The sequence below is a fragment of the Carica papaya genome, chromosome 8 (genome assembly GCF_054855325.1).
Source record: "Carica papaya isolate Zhongbai chromosome 8, ASM5485532v1, whole genome shotgun sequence".
In the NCBI taxonomy this organism is placed as follows: domain Eukaryota; kingdom Viridiplantae; phylum Streptophyta; class Magnoliopsida; order Brassicales; family Caricaceae; genus Carica; species Carica papaya.
The window spans coordinates 15,983,714-16,003,548 of NC_142316.1; the positions used below are offsets into that span (position 1 = coordinate 15,983,714).

The window sequence follows — 19,835 nt, forward strand, 5'->3', positions numbered from 1 at the left end:
TCCAGTAGCGCGTAATGTCGAACTACCCGTCTGAAAAAAATTTTGTTCGACACGAGGACTTCCCAGGATGTCACCCATTTGAGTACTACTCTCGCCCTAGCACACTTAACTGCGTAGTTCTGATGGGATCCGGTGCATTAGTGCTGGTATGATCCACCTATTTAATTTCGTGCTACAAATGCATAAACTCCTTTTCCTTTTTTCCCCCTCCCGTTAATTGTTTCTTTGTGCGTGCGCACTGCACCTCCCGTTCTCGTTCTAATATCAAGTAAAATGCCACGGCGCCGTTACTCACATTTGCGAATAAACCTGCGGACTATAATTCAAGTCGCGTGTAACGTCGAAAGAATGACCTGCAAAAAAATGGGTGCAACACGAGGACTTCCCAAGAAAATGGGTGAAATATAAGGATTTCGCAGGAGCTAACCCATCCAAGTACTACTCTCACCCAAGCACCCATAACTTGCGAAGTTCTAGTGCTGGTATTATAGTACCTGTTTCATTTCGCGTTGCAAATAAATACGCTCATTCTCCTTTCTTCCCCTTCCCGTTATTTGTTTCCTAGTGCGTTCACGCTTCACCTCTCCTTCTCGTTCTAATATCAATAAAAATTCCCCTGCGTCTTGACTCACATTTGCGTATAAACCAATGGACTATAGTTCCAGTCGCGCGTAACGTCGAACGACCGTTCTGAAAAAAAAATGGGTGCAACACGAGAACTTCTTAGGAGGTAACCCATCCTTGTACTACTTTCGCCAAAGCACACTTAACTGCGGAGTTCTGATGGGATCCGGTGCATTTGTGTTGGTATGATCACACCTGTTTCATTTCGTGCTGAAAATACATACACTCCTTCTCCTTCTCTCCCTCTCCCATCATTTGTTTCCTTGTGCGTTCACACTGCACCTCTCCTTCTCATTCTAATTTCGATTAAAATGCCCCTGCTTCTTAACTCACCTTTGCGAATGAACCAACGGTTCATAATTCCATTCGCGCGTAATGTCGAACGACCCATCCGAAAATAAAATTGGTGCAACACGAGGACTCCCTAGGAGGTCACCCATCCGAGTACTACTCTCCCCCAAGCAAACTTGACTGTGGAGTTCTGATGGGATCTGGTGCATTAATGCTGGTATGATCGCACCTATTTCATTTCGCGCTGCAAATAAATACACTTCTTCTCCTTTCTTCCCCCTCCCGTCATTTGTTTCCTAGTGCGTTCACGCTTCACCTCTCCTTCTTGTTCTAATATCAGTAAAATTGCCCCTGCGTCTTGACTCACATTTGTGTATAAACCAGCAGACCATAGTTCCAGTCGCGCGTAACGTTGAACGACCCATCTGAAAAAGAAATGGGTTCAACACAAGAACTTCCCAAGAGGTAACCCATCCTTGTACTACTTTCGCCAAAGCACACTTAACTGCGGAGTACTGATGGGATCCGGTGCATTTTACTGGTATGATCGCACCTGTTTCATTTTGTGCTGAAAATATATACACTCATTCTCCTTCCCTCCCCCCTCCCATCATTTGTTTCCTTGTGCGTTCACACTGCATCTCTCCTTCTCGTTCTAATATCGATTAAAATGCCCCTGCTTCCTGACTCACATTTGCGTATAAACCAGCTGACCATAGTTCCAGTCGCGCATAACGTCAAACGACCCGTCTGAAAAAAAATTGGTACGACACGAGGACTTCATAGGAGGTCACCCATCCAAGAACTACTCTCGCCCGAGCACACTTAACTGCGGAGTTCTATTGATATCCGGAGCATTAGTGCTGGTATGATCGCACCTGTTTAATTTCGTGCTGCAAATACATACATTCATTCTCCTTTCTTCCCCCTCCTGTCATTTGTTTCCTTGTGTGTGCGCACTGCACCTCCCATTCTCGTTCTAATATCAAATAAAATGCCACGGCGCCATGACTCATATTTGCGAATAAACCTGCAGATTATAATTCTAGTCGCGTGTAACGTCGAAAGAATCATCTGCAAAAAAATGGGTGCAACACGAGGACTCCCCAATAAAATGGGTGAAATATAAGGACTTCACAGGAGGTCACCCATCCTAGTATAACTCTCGCCCGAGCATCCTTAACTACGGAGATGTGATAGAATCCGTTGCATTAGTGCTGGTATGATCGCTCATGTTTCATTCTGCAGTGCAAATACATAGACTCTTTCTCCTTCCATCCCCCCTTCCGTCATTTGTTTCCTTGTGCGTGCACTTTGCATCTCTCCTTCTCGTTCAAATATCAAGTAAAAAGCCTTGGCACTGTGATTCACCTTTACAAATGAACCAGCGGTTCACAATTCCATTCGCGCGTAACATCGAACAACCCATCCGAAAAAAAATGGGTACAACACGAGGACTTCCCAGGAGGTCACCCATCCGAGTACTATTCTCGCCCAAGTAAATTTCTGATGGGATCCGGTGCATTAGTGCTGGTCTAATCGTACCTGTTTCATTTTGCGTTGCAAATAAATACACTCTTTCTCCTTTTTTCCCCCTCCCGTCATTTGTTTCCTGGTGCGTTCACACTTCACCTATCCTTCTCGTTCTAATATCAGTAAAAATGCCCCTGCGTCTTGACTCACATTTGCGTATAAACCAGAGGACCATAGTTCCAGTCGCGCGTAACATCGAACGACCCATCTGAAAAAAAAATGGGTGCAATACGAGAACTTCCCAGGAGGTAACTCATCCTTATACTACTCTCACCCAAGCACGCTTAACTGCGGAGTTCAAATGGGAGCCGATGCATTTGTGCTGGTATGATCACACCTGATTAATTTCGCGCTACAAATACATACACTCATTCTCCTTTCTTCACCCTCCTGTCATTTTGTTTCCTTGTGCGTGCGCACTGCAACTCGCGTTCTCGTTCTAATATAAAGTAAAATGCTATGGCGCCGTGACTCACATTTGCGAATAAACCTGCGGACCATAATTCAAGTCGCGCGTAACGTCGAAAGAATCATCTACAATAAAATGGGTACAACAAGAGGACTTCCCAAGAAAATGGGTGAAATATAAGGACTTCGAAGGAGGTGACCCATCCTAGTACTACTCTCGCCCAAGTACCCTTAACTTGCGGAGTTATGATGGAATCCATTGCATTAGTGCTGCTATGATCGCTCATGTTTCATTCTGCGCTGCAAATACATACACTCTTTCTCATTCCATCCCCCCTCCCGTCATTTGTTTCCTTGTGCGTGGACTCTCCATCTCTCCTTCTCATTCTAATATCAAGTAAAATGCTCCGGCACCGTGACTCACCTTTGCGATCAAACTAGCGGTTCATAATTCCATTCGTGCGTAATGTCGAACGACCAATCCGAAAAAAAATGGGTCCAACACGAGGACTTCCGAGGAGGTCACCCATCCGAGTACTTCTCTCGCCCAAGCACATTTAACTGCGGAGTTCTGATTGAATCCGGTGCATTAGTGCTGGTATGATCGCACCTGTTTTATTTCGCACTGCAAATAAATACACTCCTTCTCTTTTCTTCCCCCTCCCGTTATTTGTTTCCTGGTGCGTCCACACTTCACCTCTCATTCTCGTTATAATATCAATTAAAATTCCCCTGCGTCTTGACTCACATTTGCGTATAAACCAGTAGACCATTGTTCTAGTCGCCCGTAACCTCGAACGACCCATCTAAAAAAAAATGGGTGCAACACGAGAACTTCCCAGGAGGTAACCCATCATTATACTAGTTTCGCCAAAGCACACTTAACTGCGGAGTTCTGATGGGATCCGGTGCATTTGTGCTGGTATGATCGCACCTGTTTCATTTCGTGTTGAAAATACATACACTCCTTCTCCTTCCCTCCCCCCTCCCATCATTTGTTTCCTTGTGCGTTTACACTGCACCTCTCCTTCTCGTTCTAATATCGATTAAAATGCCCTTGCTTCTTGACTCACATTTGCATATAAACGAGTGGACCATAGTTCCAGTTGCGCGTAAAGTCGAACGACCCATCTGAAAAAAAATTATAGTGAAAAAAATAACAGGGGGAGAGGGAGGGAGAAGGGGTATATGTATTTGTAGCACAAAATAGAAGAGGTGCGATCATACTAGCACTAATGCACCGGATCCCATCGAACTCCGTAGTTGAGCGTGTTTTGGCGAGAGTAGTACTAGGATGGGTGATCTTTTGGAAAGTCCTCGTGTTCCGTCTGTCTTTTTACGGATGGGGTGTTAAATGTTATGTGCAATAGGAGCCATAGTCCGCTGGCATGAGTCGTGGTGCCAGAATATTTTGCTTAATATTTTTCGTGCATTCATTTATAGTCCACCACATGATAAGATTATCATTACGAGCATCTTACATCGTAGAACAATGAAAAATGAGGTACGACAGGTAGTCCATTTATCTAGGCGTGAGTCGAGGTGCCCAGACATTTCACTTGATATTAGAACTAGAAACAGAGGTATAGTGTGCATGTACAACAAAACAAATGACTGTAGGGGGGAGGGAAGGAGAAGGGGTATATGTATTTGCAGCACTAAATGGAAGGGGTGCGATCATACCAACACTAATGCATCGGATCCTGTCGAACTCCGCAGTTAAGTGTGCTATAGTGAAAGCAGTATTAGGATGGGTGACCTCCTACGAAGTCCTCGTGTTCCATCGATCTTTTTATGGACAGGGCGTTAAATGTTACGCGTGACCGGAGCGACAGTCCGCCAGTGTGAGTCATGGCATTTAGACATTTTGCTTAATATTTTTCATGGATTCATTTATAGTCCATCACGAGATAAGAATGTCATTACGATTATCTTACGTAGTAGAACAATGAAAATAGAGTTGTGGTGGGCAGTTTGTTCATCAGGGCATGAGTCGAGATGCCTTGGCACTTTGCTTGATATTAGAACTAGAAACAGAGGTGCGGTGTGCGCGCACAACAAAATTAATAATGAGATGGGAGAGGGAAGGAGAAGTGGTATATGTATTTGCAGCATGGAATGGAAGGTGTGTGATCGTACCAGCACTAATGCATCGGATCCCATCAAATTTTGTAGTTAATCGTGCTTGGGCGAGAGTAGTACTAGGATGGGTGATCTCTTAGGAAGTTCTCATGTTGCACCCTTCTTTTTGCAGATGGGGTGTTAAATGTTACGCGGGACTAGAGCGATAGTCGCAGGTTAATTCACAAACGTGAGTCATGGCGCCAGAACATTTTGCTTAATATTATTCGTACATTCAATTATAGCCCACCACGTGATAAGATTATTATTTCGAGCATCTTACATAATAGAACAACAAAAAATGAGGTGCGGTGGGTGTTTCGTTCATATAGACATGAGTCGAGGCACCGGGGCATTTCGCTCGATATTTAAACTAGAAGTAGAGGTGTGTTGCGCGCATAGCGAAACAAATGATGGGAAGGGAGAGGGAAGGAGAAGGGATATATGTCTTTGCAGCACAAATTAGAAGGGGTGCGATCATACCAGCACTAGTTCACGGGATCTATCAGAACTCTACAGTTAAGCATACTTGGGCGAGAATAGTTCTACGATGGGTGACCTCTTGGGAAGCACTCGTGTTGCTCTCTTTTTTTTGCAGACGGGGCGTTAATTTTACGCGGGACTGAGCGACAGTCCGCCTGTTCATTCAAAAATGTGAGTCGCAATGCCGATACATTTTGCTAAATACTTTTCGTGCATTCAATTAAAACCCATCACATGATGAAAGTGTTATACGAGCATCCTAAATAGTAGAACAACGAAAAATAAGGTGCGGCGGGCGATCCGTTCATATGGGCATGAGTCGAGGTGCTAGAGCATTTCGCTCGATATTAGAACTAGAAGCAGAGGTGAGTTACGCCCACAGCGAAACAAATGATGGGAAGAAAGAGGGAAGGAGAAGTGGTATATGTCTTTATGGCGTAAATTAGAAGGGGTGCGATCATACCAGCACTAGTTCACTGGATCCCATCAGAACTCCACAGTCAAGCATGCAAGAATAGTAGTAGGATGGGTGACCTCTTGGGAAGTACTCGTGTTGCACCCTTCTTTTTATAGACGGGGCATTAAATATTACGCGGGACCAGAGCGACTGTCCGACAGTTCATTCACAAAAGTGAGTCACTGTGCCGGGACATTTTGCTTAATATTTTTCGTGCATTCAATTAAAGTCCATCACGTGTTGAGAGTGTCATTGCGAGCATCTTACATAGTAGAACAATGAAAAAGGAGGTACGACGGGTGTTTCATATAGACATGAGTCGAGGCACCGGGACATTTTGCTCGATATTACAACTAGAAGCCTATGTGAGTTGCGCCCACATCGAAATAAATGATGGGAAGGGAGAGGGAAGGGGAAGGGGTATATGTATTTGCGGCGCAAACCAAAACGATTGCGATCATACCAGCACTAGTTCACCGGATCCCATCAGAACTCTGCAGTCAAGCGTTCTTGGGTGAGAGTAGTACTAGGATGCGTGACCTTCTGGGAAGTGCTCGCGTTGCACCCTTCTTTCTATAGATGGGGTGTTAAATGTTACGCGGGACCGGAGCGACGATTTGCGGGACATTTTGCTTAATATTTTTTGCACATTCAATTAAAACCAATTACATGATAAGAGTGTCATTGCGAGCACCTTACATAATATAACAACAAAAAATGAGGTGCGGTGGGCGATTCGTTCATATAGGCATGAGTCGAGGCGCCAGGGCATTTCGTTTAATATTAGAACTATAAAAAGAGGTGAGGTGCGCGCACAGCGAATCAAATGATGGAAGGGGAGAGGGAAGGAGAAGGGGCATATGTATTTGCGGCGCAAACAAGAAAGGGTGCAATCATACGAGCACAAGTTCATCGGATCCTATCAGAACTCTGCAGTTATGCATGCTTGGGCCAGAGTAGTACAATGATGGGTTACCTCCTGGGAAGCTCTCGGCTCTCGTGTTGCATCCTTCTTTTTTCAGATTGGCCGTTAAACGTTATGGGGGCCCAGAGCGACGGTCCACCGGTTTATTCGCAAACGTGAGTAACGGCGTCGGAGCATTTTGTTTAATATTTTTCGCGCATTCAATTAAATCCCATCACGTGATAAGAGTGTCTGCGAGTATATTACATAGTAGAACAACAAAAAACGAGAAGCAGTGGTGACCTCCTGGGAAGTCCTTGTGTTGCACATATTTTTTTCAGATGGGGAGTTTGACATTACGCGTGGTTTAAACTATGGTCCGCTGGTTTATTCGCAAATGTAAGTCACGACGCTGAGGCATTTTACTTGATATTAGAACAAGAAGAAGATGTGCAGTGTGCACGCAAAAGGAAATAAATGACGGGAGGGGGGAGAGAAAGAGGAGTGTATGTATTTGCAGCGCAGAATAAAACAGGTGCGATCATACCAGTACTAATGCACCGGATCCCATCAGAACTCTACAGTTAAGTGTGCTTGGGTCATAGTAGTACTAGGATGGGTGATCTCCAGGGAAGTCCTCGTGTTGCACCTATTTTTTTACAGATGGGTCATTCGATGTTACGCATGACTGGTACTATAGTCCGCTGGTTTATTCACAAATGTGAGTTATGGCGCCGGGGCATTTTACTTGATATTAGAACGAGAAGCAGAGGTGCAGTGTGCACGCACAAGAAAACAAATGACGGGAGGGGGAGGGAAGGAGAAGAAGTGTATGTATTTGTAGCGTGAAATGAAACAGGCACGATCATACCAGCACTAATGCACTGGATCCCATCAAAACTCCGCAGTTAAGTGTGCTTGGGTGAGAGTAGTACTAGGATGGGTGACCTCTTAGGAAGTTCTCGTGTTGCACCCATTTTTTTGCAGATGTGTCCTTCAACGTTATGTGTAACTGGAACTATAGCCCGCTGGTTTATTCGCAAATGTGAGTCACAACGCTGAGGCATTTTACTTGATATTAGAACGAGAATGAGAGGTGCAGTGTGCACGTACAAGGAAACAATGACGGGAGGGGGGAGGGAAGGAGAAGGTGTGTATGTATTTACAGCGCATAATCAAAAAGGTGCGATCACACCAGCACTAATGCACCAGATCCCATCATAACTCCGCAGTTAAGTGTGCTTAGGTAAGAGTAGTACTAGGATGGATGATCTCCTGGGAAGTTCTCGCGTTGCACCCTTCTTTTTGCAGACGGGGCGTTAAACATTCAACTCGACTGGAGCGATGGTCCGCCGGTTCATTTGCAAATGTGAGTCACGGCACCAGAGTATTTTTCTTAATATTTTTCCAGCATTCAATTAAAGCCCATCATGTGATGATAGTGTCATTGCAAGCATCTTAAATAGTAGAACAAAAAAAAACGAGAGGTGGCGGGCGATCCGTTCATATGGGCATGAGTCGAGATGGGTCGTTCGACGTTACACGCGACTGGAATTATGGTCTGCTGGTTTAATCGCAAATGTGAGTCATGGCGCCGAAGCATTTTACTTGATATTAGAACGAAATGGAGAGGTGCAGTGTACACGCACAAGGAAACAAATGACGGAAGGGGGAGGGAAGGAGGAGTGTATGTATTTGCATCGCGGAATAAAACAATTATGATCACACCAGCACTAATGCACCAGATCCCATCAGAACCCTATAGTTAAGTGTGCTTGGGCGAAAGTAGTACTAGGATGGGTGACCTCTTGGGAAGTACTCGTGTTGCACCCATTTTTTTGCAGATGGGTCCTTCGACGTTATGCGCAACTGGAACTATGACCGGCTGGTTTATTCGCAAATGTGAGTCACAGCGCTGGGGCATTTTACTTGATATTAGAACAAGAAGGAGAGGTGCAGTGTGCACGCACAAGGAAACAATGACGGGACGGGGGAGGGAAGGAGAAGGTGTGTATGTATTTATAGCGCATAATAAAAAAGGTGCGATCACACCAGCATTAATGCATCGGATCCCATCAGAACTTCGCAGTTAAGTGTGCTTGGGCGAGAGTAGTACTAGGATGGATGATCTCCTGGGAAGTTCTCGTGTCGCACCCTTCTTTTTGCAGACAGGGCGTTAAACATTCAACTGGACTAGAGTGATGGTCCGCCGGTTCATTTGCAAATGTGAGTAACGGCACCAGAGCATTTTTCTTAATATTTTTCCAGCATTCAATTTTGAAGCCCATCACGTGATGAGAGTGTCATTGCAAGCATCTTAAGTAGTAGAACAACAAAAAACGAGAGGCGGCGGGCGATCCGTTCATATGGGCTGAGTCGAGATGGGTCATTCGACGTTACACGCGACTAGAACTATGGTCCGCTGGTTTAATTGCAAATGTGAGTCATGGAGCCGGAGCATTTTACTTGATAATAGAACGAGAAGGAGAGGTGCAGTGTGCACGCACAAGGAAACAAATGACGGAAGGGGGGAGGGAAGGAAGAGTGTATGTATTTCCATCGCGGAATAAAACAAGTGTGATCAGACCAGCACTAATGCACCAGATCCCATTAGAACCCTATAGTTAAGTGTGCTTGGGCGAAAGTAGTACTAGGATGGGTGACCTCCTGGGAAGTACTTGTGTTGCACCCATTTTTTTGCAGATGGGTCCTTCGACGTTATGCGCATCTGGAACTATGGCCCGCTGGTTTATTCGCATAGTACTGTGGCATTTTACTTGATATTAGAACGAGAAGAAGAGGTACAGTGTGCACTCACAAGGAAACAATAACGGGAGGGGGGATGGAAGGAAAATGTGTGTATGTATTTACAATGCAGAATCAAAAAGTGCGATCAAACCAGCACTAATGCACCGGATCCCATTAGAACTCTGCAGTTAAGTGTGCTGAGGCGATAGTAGTACTAGGATGGATGATCTCCTGTGAAGTTCTCGTGTCGCACCCTTCTTTTTACAGACGGGGCATTAAACATTCAACTAGACTGAAGCGATGGTCCACCGGTTCATTTATAAATGTGAGTCACGGCATCAGAGCATTTTTCTTAATATTTTTCTGGCATTCAATTGAAGCCCATCACGTGATGAGAGTGTCATTGCGAGCATCTTAAATAGTAGAACAAAAAAAAATGAGAGGCGGTGGGCGATTCGTTCATATGGGCATGAGTCGAGATGGGTCATTCGACGTTACAGACGACTGGAACTATGGTCCGCTGGTTTATTCGCAAATGTTAGTCATAGCGCCGGAGCATTTTACTTGATATTAGAACGAGAAGGAGAGGTGCAGTGTGCACGCACAAGGAAACAAATGACGACAAAGGGGAGGGATGGAGGAGTGTATGTATTTGCATCGCGGAATAAAACAAGTGTGATCATACCAGCACTAATGATAAGATTGTCATTACGAGCATCGTAAATAATAGAACAAGCAAAACAGAGGTGCAGCGGGTGGTCCATTCATCTGGGAGTGAGTCGAGGCAACAGGGCATTTTGCTTGATATTTCAACTAAAAGTAGAGGTGCAATGTCCACAGAGAGTAAAACAACTGATGGGAGGAGGGAGTGAAAGAGAAGGAGTATATGTATTTGAAGTGAGGAATAGGACGGGTGGGATCATATTAGCACTAATACATCGTATCCCATCATAATCTGCAGTTAAACTTGTTTGGGCTAGAGTAGTACTAGGATGAGTGACCTCCTGGGATGTGCTTGTGTTGCACCCATCTTTTTGCGGACAGGGCAGCAAATGTTACACGCGACCGGAGCCATAGTCCACTGGTTCATTTACAGGCGTGAGTCGCTGCGCCGGGGCATTTTGCTTACATTTTTTTGTTCACTCATTTATAGGCCACCAAGTGATAAGAGAGTCATTACGAGCATCTTACATAGTAAAACAATGAAAAAAAAAGGTGTGGCAGGTGGTCCTTTAATTTGGGCAGTGGAGGCGCTGGGACATTTTGCTTGATATTAGAACTAGAAATAGAGATGCAGTGTGCGCGCACAGTGAAAAAAATGACGGGAGAGGGGAGGAAAAGAGAAGGGGTATATGTATTTACAATACGAAATGGAAGGGGTGCGATCATACCAGCACTAATGCACCAGATCCCATCGAACTATGCATTTAAGCATGCTTGGGCGAGAGTAGTACTAAGATCGGTAACCTCCTGAGAAGTCCTCGTGTTGCACTATTTTGCTTACTTTTTTTTCGTGCATTCATTTATATTCTACCACGTGATAAGAGTGTCATTATGAGCATCTTATGTAGTAGAATAAAGAAAAATGAGGTACAGCGGGCGGTCCTTTTTACTGGCATGAGTCGAGGTGTCGGAGCATTTTGCTTGATATTAGAACTATAAATAGAGGTGTAGTATGCATGCCAGCGAAAAAAATGACGGGTGGGAGGAGGGAAGGAGAAGGAGTATATGTATTTGCAGCGCGAAATGGAAGGGGTGCACTCATACTAGCATTAATGCACCGGATCCCATGAACTCCCTAGTTAAGCGTGCTTGGGCAAGAGTAGTACTAGGATGGGTGACCTCTTTGGAAGTTCTCTTATTTCACCTGTCTTTTTGTAGACTGGGCGTCAAATGTTACGCGCGATCGGAGCCATAGTCCGCTGGCATGAGTTGCGACATTCAAACATTTTGCTTAATATTTTACGTGCACTTATTTGTAGTCCACCACGTGATAAGAGTCTCATTACGAGAGTCTTACATAGTGGAACAACAAAAAAAGAGGCGCAGCAGGCCTCCATTCTTCTGGGCGTGAGTCGAAGTGACATGGTATTTTGCTCTATATTACAACTAGAAGCAGAGATGCGGCATGCCCACACAGCGAAATAAATGATGGGAGGGGGGAAGGAAGGAGAAGGGCTATATGTATTTGCAGTGGGCAATGGGACAGTTGCGATCATACAAACACTAATGCACAGGATCCCATGAGAACTCTGTAGTCAAGTGTGCTTGAGCGAGATTAGTTCTAGGATGGGTGACCTCCTAGAAAGTCCTCGTGTTGAACCCGTATTTTTGTAGAGGGGTGTTAAACGTTAAGTGTGATCGAAGCCATAGTCTGCCGGTATGAGTCGCGGGGCCTGAAAATTTTGCTTAATATTTTTCGTGCATTTATTTATAGTCCACCACATGATAAGTGTGTCATTACGAGTATCTTACATAGTATAACAACGAAAAATGAGGTACGGCGGGCGATCCATTCATCTGGGCATGAGTCGAGGTGCCGGGGTATTTCGCTTGATATTAGAACTAGAAACAGAGGTGTGGTGTGTACGCACAACGAAACAAATGACAGGAGGGGGAGGGAAGGAGAAGGGGTATAGGTACTTGCAGCGTGGAATGGAAGGGGTGCGATCATACCTGCATTAATTCACTGGATCCCATCGAATTTCGTAGTTAAGTGTGATTGGGTGGAAGTAGTACTAGGATGGGTGACCTCCTGGAAAGTTCTCATTTTCCACTCATTTTTTTACTGACGGGACATTAAACATTATGCGCGATCAAAGCCATTGTCCCTCGGAGTGAGTCGCAACGCCAAGACATTTTTCTTAATATTTTTCGTGCATTCATTTATGATTCGCCACGTGATAAGAGTGTCATTATGAGCATCTTACATAGTAGAATAATGAAAAATGAGGTGCAGGGGGTAGTCTATTCATCTGGGCGTGAGTCGAGGCGCCGGAGAATTTTGCTCTATATTAGAACTATAAGCAGAGGTGCGGTGTTCGCGCATAGCGAAACAAATAATAGGTGGGGAGGGAGGGAGAAGGGGTATATGTATTTGTAGCGCAAAATAAAAGAGGTGCGATCATACTAGCACTAATGCACTGGATCCCATCGAACTCCGTAGTTGAGCGTGCTTTGGCGAGAGTAGTACTAGGATGGGTGATCTTTTGGGAAGTCTTCGTGTTGCGCCCGTCTTTTTACGGATGGGATGTTAAATGTTATGTGCAATAGGAGCCATAGTCTGCTGGCATGAGTCGTGGAGCCAGATTCTTCATGCATTCATTTATAGTCCATCACGAGATAATAATGTTATTATGATTATCTTACATAGTAGAACAATGAAAATAGAGTTGTGGCGGGCGGTCTATTCATCTAGGCATGAGTTGAGACGCCTTGGCATTTCACTTGATATTAGAACTAAAAACAGAGGTGATGTGTGCGCGCATAACAAAATAAATGATGAGATGGGAGAGGGAAGGAGAAGTGGTATATGTATTTGCAGCGCGTAATGGAAAGGGTGCAATCGTACCAGCACTAATGGATCAGATCCCATCGAACTTCGTAGTTAATCGTGCTTAGGCGAGAGTAGTACTAGGATGGGTGATCTCCTAGGAAGTTCTCATGTTGTACCCTTCTTTTTGCAGATGGAGCGTTAAATGTTACGCAGGACTAGAGTGACAGCCGCCAGTTAATTCGCAAACGTGAGTCACGGCGCTGGAGCATTTTGCTTAATATTATTCGTGCATTCAATTATAGCCCACCACATGATAAGATTATTATTACGAGCATCTTACATAGTAGAACAAAAAAAAAAGAGGTGCGGCGGGTATTATGTTCATATAGACATGAGTTGAGGCGCCGGGGCATTTCGATCGATATTAGAACTAGAAGCAGAGGTGCGCTGCGCGCACAACGAAACAAATGATGGGAAGGGAGAGGGAAAAAGAAGGGATATATGTCTTTGCGGCGCAAATTAGAAAGGGTGCGATCATACCAGCACTAGTTCATAGGATCCATCAGAACTCTGCAGTTAAGCGTTCTTGGGCGAGAGTAGTTCTACAATGGGTGACTTCTTGGGAAGCACTCATGTTGCACCCTTTTTTTTGCAGACAGGGCGTTAAATGTTACGCGGGACTGGAGTGACGGTCCGCCTATTCATTTGTAAATATGAGTCACAGTGCAGGGGCATTTTGCTTAATACTTTTCGTGCATTCAATTAAAGCCCATCACGTGATGAGAGTGTCATTGCGAACATCTTAAATAGTAGAACAACGAAAAATGAGGTGCGGCAGGCGATCCGTTCATATGGGCATGAGTCGAGGTGCCAGGACATTTCGCTCGATATTAGAAGTAGAAGCAGAGGTGAGTTACGCGCACAGCGAAACAAATGACGGAAAGGGAGAGGGAAGGAGAAGTAGTATATGTCTTTGCGGTGCAAATTAGAAGGAATGCGATCATACCAGCATTAGTTCACCAGATCCCATCAGAACTCCAAAGTCAAGCGTGCTTGGATGAGAGTAGTACTAGGATAGGTGACCTCTTGGGAAGTACTCGTATTGTACCCTTCTTTTTGTAGACGGGACATTAAATGTTATGCGGGACCAGAGCGTTGGTTCGGCGGTTCATTCACAAATGTGAGTAACGACGTCGGGACATTTTGCTTAATATTTTTCGTGCATTCAATTAAAGCCCCTCACGTATTGAGAGTGTCATTGCGAGCATCTTACATAGTAGAACAATGAAAAAGGAGGTGCAGCGGGGTTTCATATAGACATGAGTCGAGGTGCCGGGGCATTTCGCTCGGTATTAGAACTAGAAGCAGAGGTGAGTTACGCGCACATAGAAATAAATGATGGGAAGGGAGAAGGAAGGGGAAGGGGTATATTGGTTTGCGGTGCAAACCAAAACGATTGCGATCATACCAGCACTAGTTCACCGGATCCCATTAGAACTCCGTAGTCAAGCGTTCTTGGGCGAGAGTAGTACTAGGATGCGTGACCTTCTGGGAAGTTCTCGTGTTGCACCCTTCTTTCTACAAATCGGGTGTTAAATGTTACGCGGGACCGAAGCGATGGTCCGCCAGGGCAATTTGCTTAATATTTTTTGCACATTCAATTAAAACCAATCATGTGATAAGAGTGTCATTGCGAGCACCTTACATAATATAACAACAAAAAATGAGGTGCGGTGGGCGATCCGTTCATATGGGCATGAGTCGAGGCACCGAGGCATTTCGTTTAATATTAGAACTATAAAAAGAGGTGAGGTGCGCGCACAGCGAATCAAATGATGGGAGGGGAGAGGGAAGGAGAAGGGGCATATGTATTTGCGGCGCAAACAAGAAAGGGTGCAATCATACCAGATCAAGTTCACCGGATCCCATCAGAACTCTGCAGTTATGCATGCTTGGGCGAGAGTAGTACTAGGATGGATTACCTCTTGGGAAGCTCTCGGCTCTCGTGTTGCATCCTTCTTTTTACAGACTACGTTAAACATTACGCGGGATCGGAGCGATGGTCCATTGGTTCATTCGCAAACGTGAGTCACGGCGCCGGGGCATTTTGTTTAATATTTTTCGTGCATTCAATTAAATCCCATCATGTGATAAGAGTGTCTGCGAGCATATTACATAGTAGAACAACAAAACCCGAGATGCGGCACTATCCGTTCATATGGGCACAGGTCGAGGCGCTGGGGTATTTTGCTTGATATTAGAATTAGATGCATAGGTGAGGTGTGCACACAATGAAACAAATGATGGGAGAGGAAAGGGATGGAAAAGGGGTATATTACTTTTGACGCAAACAAGAACGGGTGCGATCATACCAGCACTAGTTCACCGGATCCCATCTCAACTCCGTAGTTAAGCGTGCTTGGGCGAGAGTAGTACTAGGATGGGTGATCTCTTAAGAAGTTCTCATGTTGCACCCTTCTTTTTGTAGACGGAGCGTTATACATTCAACTGGACCAGAGCGATTGTCCGCTGGTTCATTTGCAAACGTGAGTCACGGCACTGGAGAATTTTTCTTAATATTTTTTCAGCATTCAATTAAAGCCCATCACGTGATGAGAGTGTAATTGCGAGCATCTTAAATAGTGGAACAACAAAAAATGAGAGGCGGCGAGTGATTCGTTCATATGGGCATGAGTCGAGATGGGTCGTTCGACGTTACGCACAACTAAAACTATTGTCCGCTGGTTTATTTGCAAATGTGAGTCACGGCGCCGAAAAATTGTACTGGATATTAGAACGAGAAGGAGAGGTGCAGTGTGCACGCACAAGGAAAGAAATGACGGGATGGGGGAGGGAAGGAGAAGGAGTGTATGTATTTGCAGCGCAAAATGAAACCGGTGCGATCATACCAGCACTAATGCACCGGATCCCATCAGAACTACGCAGTTAAGTTTGCTTGGGCGAGAGTAGTACTAGGATAAGTGACCTCCTCGGAAGTGCTCGTGCTGCACCAATTTTTTTGCAGATGTATCGTTCGATGTTATGTACAACTAGAACTATTGCCCGCTGGTTTATTCGCAAATGTGAGTCACGGCACTGGGGTATTTTACTTAATATTATAACGAGAAGGACAGGTGTAGTGTGCACACACAAGGAAATAAATGACGGGAGCGGAGAGGGAAGGAGAAGAAGTGTATGTATTTGTAGGGCGGAATGAAATAGGTGCAATCATACCAGCACTAATGCACCGAATCCCATCAGAATTCTGCAGTTATGTGTGCTTGGGCAAGAGTAGTAGTAGGATAGGTGACCTCTTGGGAAGTACTCGTGTTGCACTAATTTTTTTGCAGATGATTCTTTCGACGTTACGCGCGACTTGAATTACAGTCCACTGGTTTATTCGCAAATGTGAGTCACGCTGCCGTAGCATTTTACTTGATATTAGAACGAGAACGAGAATGAGAGGTGCATTTCGTACGCACAAGGAAATAAATGACGGGAGGGGGAAGAAAGGAGAAGGAGTGTATGTATTTGCAGCGCGAAATGAAATAAGTGCGATTATACCAGCACTAATGCACCGGATCCCATCAGAACTCCGCAATCAAGTGTGCTTGGGCGAGAGTAATACTCGGATGGGTGACCTCCTGGGAAGTCCTCGTGTTGCACAAATTATTTTTCAGATGGATCATTCTACGTTACGCGTGACTGGAACTATGATTCGCTGGTTTATTCGCAAATTTGAGTCACGGCACCGAGCCATTTTGCTTAATATTAGAAGGAGAATGAGAGGTGCAGTATGCACGCACAAGGAAATAAATGACGGGAGGGGGGAGGGAAGGAGGAGTGTATGTATTTGCAGCACGGATTGAAACAGGTACAATCAAACCAGCACAAATGCACCGGATCCCATCATAACTCCGTAGTTAAGTGTGCTTTGGCTAAATTAGTACAAGGATGGGTGACCTCCTGGGAAGTTCTCGTGTTGCACCCATTTTTTTCAGATGGATCATTCGACGTTACGCGCGAGTACAATTATGGTCCGCTAGTTTATTCGCAAATGTGAGTCACGGCACCGTGGCATTTTACTTGATATTAGAACGAGAACGAGAGGTGCAGTGCGCACGCACAAGGAAACAAATGACGGGAGGGGGAAGAAAGGAGAAGGAGTGTATATATTTGCAGCGCGAAATGAAACAGGTGCGATCATACCAACACTAATGCACCGGATCCCATCAGAACTCCGCAGTTAAGTGTGCTTGAGCGAGAGTAGTACTAGGATAGGTGACCTCCTGGGAAGTCCTCGTGTTGCACCCATCATTTTTCAGATAGGTTGTTCGACGTTACGCGTGAATAAAATTATGAACCGCTGGTTCATTCGCAAAGGTGAGTCGCGGTGCCTGGGCATTTTACTTGATATTAGAACGAGAAGGAGAGATGCAAAGTGCACGCACAAGGAAACAAATGATGGGAGGGGGGATGGAAGGAGAAAGAGTGTATGTATTTGCAGCGCTAAATGAAACATGAGCGATAATACCAGCACTAATGCACCAGAATCCATCAGAACTCCACAGTTAAGTGTGTTTGGGAGAGAGTAATACTAGGATGGGTTACTTCTTGGGATGTCTTTATGTTTCACCCATTTTTTGCAGATGGGTCGTTCGATGTTACTCGCAACTTGAAATATGGTCCGCTGATTTATTCACAAATGTGAGTCACGGTGCCCGGGCGTTTAACTTGATATTAAAAGGAGAAGAAGAGGTGCACAAAGAAACAAATGACGGGAGGGGGGAGGGAAGGAGAATGAGTATGTATTTGCAGCAAGGAATGAAACAGGTCCGATCATGTCAGCATAAATTCACCGGATCCCATCAGAACTCCGCAGTTAAGTGTGCTTGGGCGAGAGTAGTATTAGGATGGGTGACCTCTTGGGAAGTACTCGTGTCGCACCCATTTTTTTGGAGATGGGTCGTTCGACGTTACGCGCAACTGGAACTATGGTCCGCTGGTTTATTCGTAAATGTGAGTAACGGCGCCGAGACATTTTACTTGATATTAGAAAGAGAAGGAGAGGTGCAGTGTGCAAACAAAAGGAAACAAATGACGGGAGAGGGGAAGCAATCAGAAGGAGTGTATGCATTTGAAGTGGGGAATGAAACATGTGCGATCATAACAGCACTAATGCACCGGATCCCATCAGAACTCTACATTTAAGTTTACTTGGGCGAGAAAAGTACTAGGATGGGTGACCTCCTCGGAAGTACTCGTGTTGCACCCATTTTTTTGCAGATGGATCTTTCGACGTTACACGCGACTAGAACTATGATTCACTGGTTTATTCACAAATTTGAGTCACAGCACCGAGCCATTTTGCTTGATATTAGAAGGAGAATGAGAGGTGCAGTATACACGCACAAGGAAATAAATGACAGGAGGGGGGAGGAAAGGAGAAGGAGTGTATGTATTTGCAGGGTAGAATGAAACATGTGCCATTATACCATCACTAATTCACCGGATTTCATCAGAACTCCGAAGTTAAATGTGTTTGGGCTAGTGTAGTAGTAGGAGTGGTGACCTCCTGGGAAGTCCTCGTGTTGCACCTATTTTTTTCAGATAGGGCATTCGACATTATGCACGACTGGAACTAGGTTCCGCTGGTTTATTCACAAATGGGAGTCAACGTGCCGGGATATTTTAGTTGATATTAGAAAGATAACTAGAGGCACAGTGTGCACGCACAAGGAAACAAATGACGGGAGGGGGCAGGGAAGGAGAAGGAGTGAATGTATTTGCAGCGCGGAATGAAACAGGTCCGATCATGCCGGAACAAATTCACCGGATCCCATCAGAACTCCGCAGTTAAGTGTGCTTGGGTGATAGTAGTATTAGGATTGGTGACCTCTTGGGAAGTACTCGTGTTGCACCAATTTTTTTGCAGATGGGTCGTTCGACGTTACGCGCAACTGGAACTATGATCTGCTGGTTTATTCGTAAATGTGAGTAATGGTGCCGAAACATTTTACTTGATATTAGAACGAGAAGGAGAGGTGCAGTGTGCAAGTACAAGGAAACAAATGACAGGAGGGGGGAGGGAATCAGAAGGAGTGTATGTATTTGAAGCGCGGAATGAAACATGTGCGATCATACTAGCACTAGTGCACCGGATCCCATCAGAACTCTGCATTTAAGTTTACTTGGGCGAGAGTAGTACTAGGATGGGTGACCTTCTCGGAAGTACTTGTGTTGCACCCATTTATTTGCAGATGGGTTGTTCGACATTACACACGACTGTAACTGTGGTCCGCCGGTTTATTCACAAATTTGAGTCATGGTACTGAGCCATTTTACTTGATATTAGAAGGAGAAAGAGAGGTGCAGTATGCATGCACAAGGAAACAAATGGCGGGAGGTGGGAGGGAAGGAGAAGGAGTGTATGTATTTGCAAGGGAGAATGAAACATGTGTCATTATACCATCACTAATTCACTGGATCCCATCAGAACTCTGCAGTTAAATGTGCTTGGGCGAGTGTAGTACTAGGAGTGGTGACCTCTTAGGAAGTCCTTGTGTTGCACCTATTTTTTCAGATAAGGCATTCAACGTTACGTGCGACTGGAACTAGGTTCCGCTGGTTTATTCAAAAATGTGAGTCAACGTGCCGGGGTATTTTAGTTGATATTTGAAAGATAACCAGATGCGCAGTGTGCACGCACAAGAAAACAAATGACGGGAGGGGGGAGGGAAGGAAAAATGAGTGTATGTATTTGCAGCGCG

The 19,835-nt window shown here is 45.0% G+C and overlaps 28 pseudogenes; 21 read left to right on the forward strand and 7 right to left on the reverse strand.

Annotated features, from left to right (window-relative positions):
• Positions 1-41: 41 nt before the first annotated feature.
• Positions 42-160, reverse strand: LOC148242872 (5S ribosomal RNA; annotated as a pseudogene).
• Positions 161-702: 542 nt separating this feature from the next.
• Positions 703-821, reverse strand: LOC148242873 (5S ribosomal RNA; annotated as a pseudogene).
• Positions 822-1,027: 206 nt separating this feature from the next.
• Positions 1,028-1,146, reverse strand: LOC148242874 (5S ribosomal RNA; annotated as a pseudogene).
• Positions 1,147-1,676: 530 nt separating this feature from the next.
• LOC148242875 (5S ribosomal RNA) lies at positions 1,677-1,795 on the reverse strand (annotated as a pseudogene).
• Positions 1,796-2,668: 873 nt separating this feature from the next.
• On the reverse strand, positions 2,669-2,787 carry LOC148242876 (5S ribosomal RNA; annotated as a pseudogene).
• A 562-nt stretch (positions 2,788-3,349) lies between these two features.
• LOC148242877 (5S ribosomal RNA) lies at positions 3,350-3,468 on the reverse strand (annotated as a pseudogene).
• A 205-nt stretch (positions 3,469-3,673) lies between these two features.
• On the reverse strand, positions 3,674-3,792 carry LOC148242878 (5S ribosomal RNA; annotated as a pseudogene).
• Positions 3,793-6,366: 2,574 nt separating this feature from the next.
• LOC148242879 (5S ribosomal RNA) lies at positions 6,367-6,485 on the forward strand (annotated as a pseudogene).
• Positions 6,486-7,354: 869 nt separating this feature from the next.
• LOC148242880 (5S ribosomal RNA) lies at positions 7,355-7,473 on the forward strand (annotated as a pseudogene).
• A 205-nt stretch (positions 7,474-7,678) lies between these two features.
• LOC148242881 (5S ribosomal RNA) lies at positions 7,679-7,797 on the forward strand (annotated as a pseudogene).
• Positions 7,798-8,002: 205 nt separating this feature from the next.
• On the forward strand, positions 8,003-8,121 carry LOC148242882 (5S ribosomal RNA; annotated as a pseudogene).
• Positions 8,122-8,535: 414 nt separating this feature from the next.
• Positions 8,536-8,654, forward strand: LOC148242883 (5S ribosomal RNA; annotated as a pseudogene).
• A 205-nt stretch (positions 8,655-8,859) lies between these two features.
• Positions 8,860-8,978, forward strand: LOC148242884 (5S ribosomal RNA; annotated as a pseudogene).
• A 416-nt stretch (positions 8,979-9,394) lies between these two features.
• LOC148242885 (5S ribosomal RNA) lies at positions 9,395-9,513 on the forward strand (annotated as a pseudogene).
• A 193-nt stretch (positions 9,514-9,706) lies between these two features.
• On the forward strand, positions 9,707-9,825 carry LOC148242886 (5S ribosomal RNA; annotated as a pseudogene).
• Positions 9,826-10,946: 1,121 nt separating this feature from the next.
• On the forward strand, positions 10,947-11,064 carry LOC148242887 (5S ribosomal RNA; annotated as a pseudogene).
• A 1,621-nt stretch (positions 11,065-12,685) lies between these two features.
• Positions 12,686-12,803, forward strand: LOC148242888 (5S ribosomal RNA; annotated as a pseudogene).
• Positions 12,804-14,057: 1,254 nt separating this feature from the next.
• LOC148242889 (5S ribosomal RNA) lies at positions 14,058-14,176 on the forward strand (annotated as a pseudogene).
• A 343-nt stretch (positions 14,177-14,519) lies between these two features.
• Positions 14,520-14,638, forward strand: LOC148242890 (5S ribosomal RNA; annotated as a pseudogene).
• Positions 14,639-15,423: 785 nt separating this feature from the next.
• LOC148242891 (5S ribosomal RNA) lies at positions 15,424-15,542 on the forward strand (annotated as a pseudogene).
• Positions 15,543-15,960: 418 nt separating this feature from the next.
• LOC148242892 (5S ribosomal RNA) lies at positions 15,961-16,079 on the forward strand (annotated as a pseudogene).
• A 206-nt stretch (positions 16,080-16,285) lies between these two features.
• On the forward strand, positions 16,286-16,404 carry LOC148242893 (5S ribosomal RNA; annotated as a pseudogene).
• Positions 16,405-16,615: 211 nt separating this feature from the next.
• LOC148242894 (5S ribosomal RNA) lies at positions 16,616-16,734 on the forward strand (annotated as a pseudogene).
• A 203-nt stretch (positions 16,735-16,937) lies between these two features.
• LOC148242895 (5S ribosomal RNA) lies at positions 16,938-17,056 on the forward strand (annotated as a pseudogene).
• Positions 17,057-17,260: 204 nt separating this feature from the next.
• On the forward strand, positions 17,261-17,379 carry LOC148242896 (5S ribosomal RNA; annotated as a pseudogene).
• A 517-nt stretch (positions 17,380-17,896) lies between these two features.
• On the forward strand, positions 17,897-18,015 carry LOC148242897 (5S ribosomal RNA; annotated as a pseudogene).
• Positions 18,016-18,870: 855 nt separating this feature from the next.
• On the forward strand, positions 18,871-18,989 carry LOC148242898 (5S ribosomal RNA; annotated as a pseudogene).
• Positions 18,990-19,195: 206 nt separating this feature from the next.
• Positions 19,196-19,314, forward strand: LOC148242899 (5S ribosomal RNA; annotated as a pseudogene).
• The last annotated feature ends 521 nt before the right edge of the window (positions 19,315-19,835 follow it).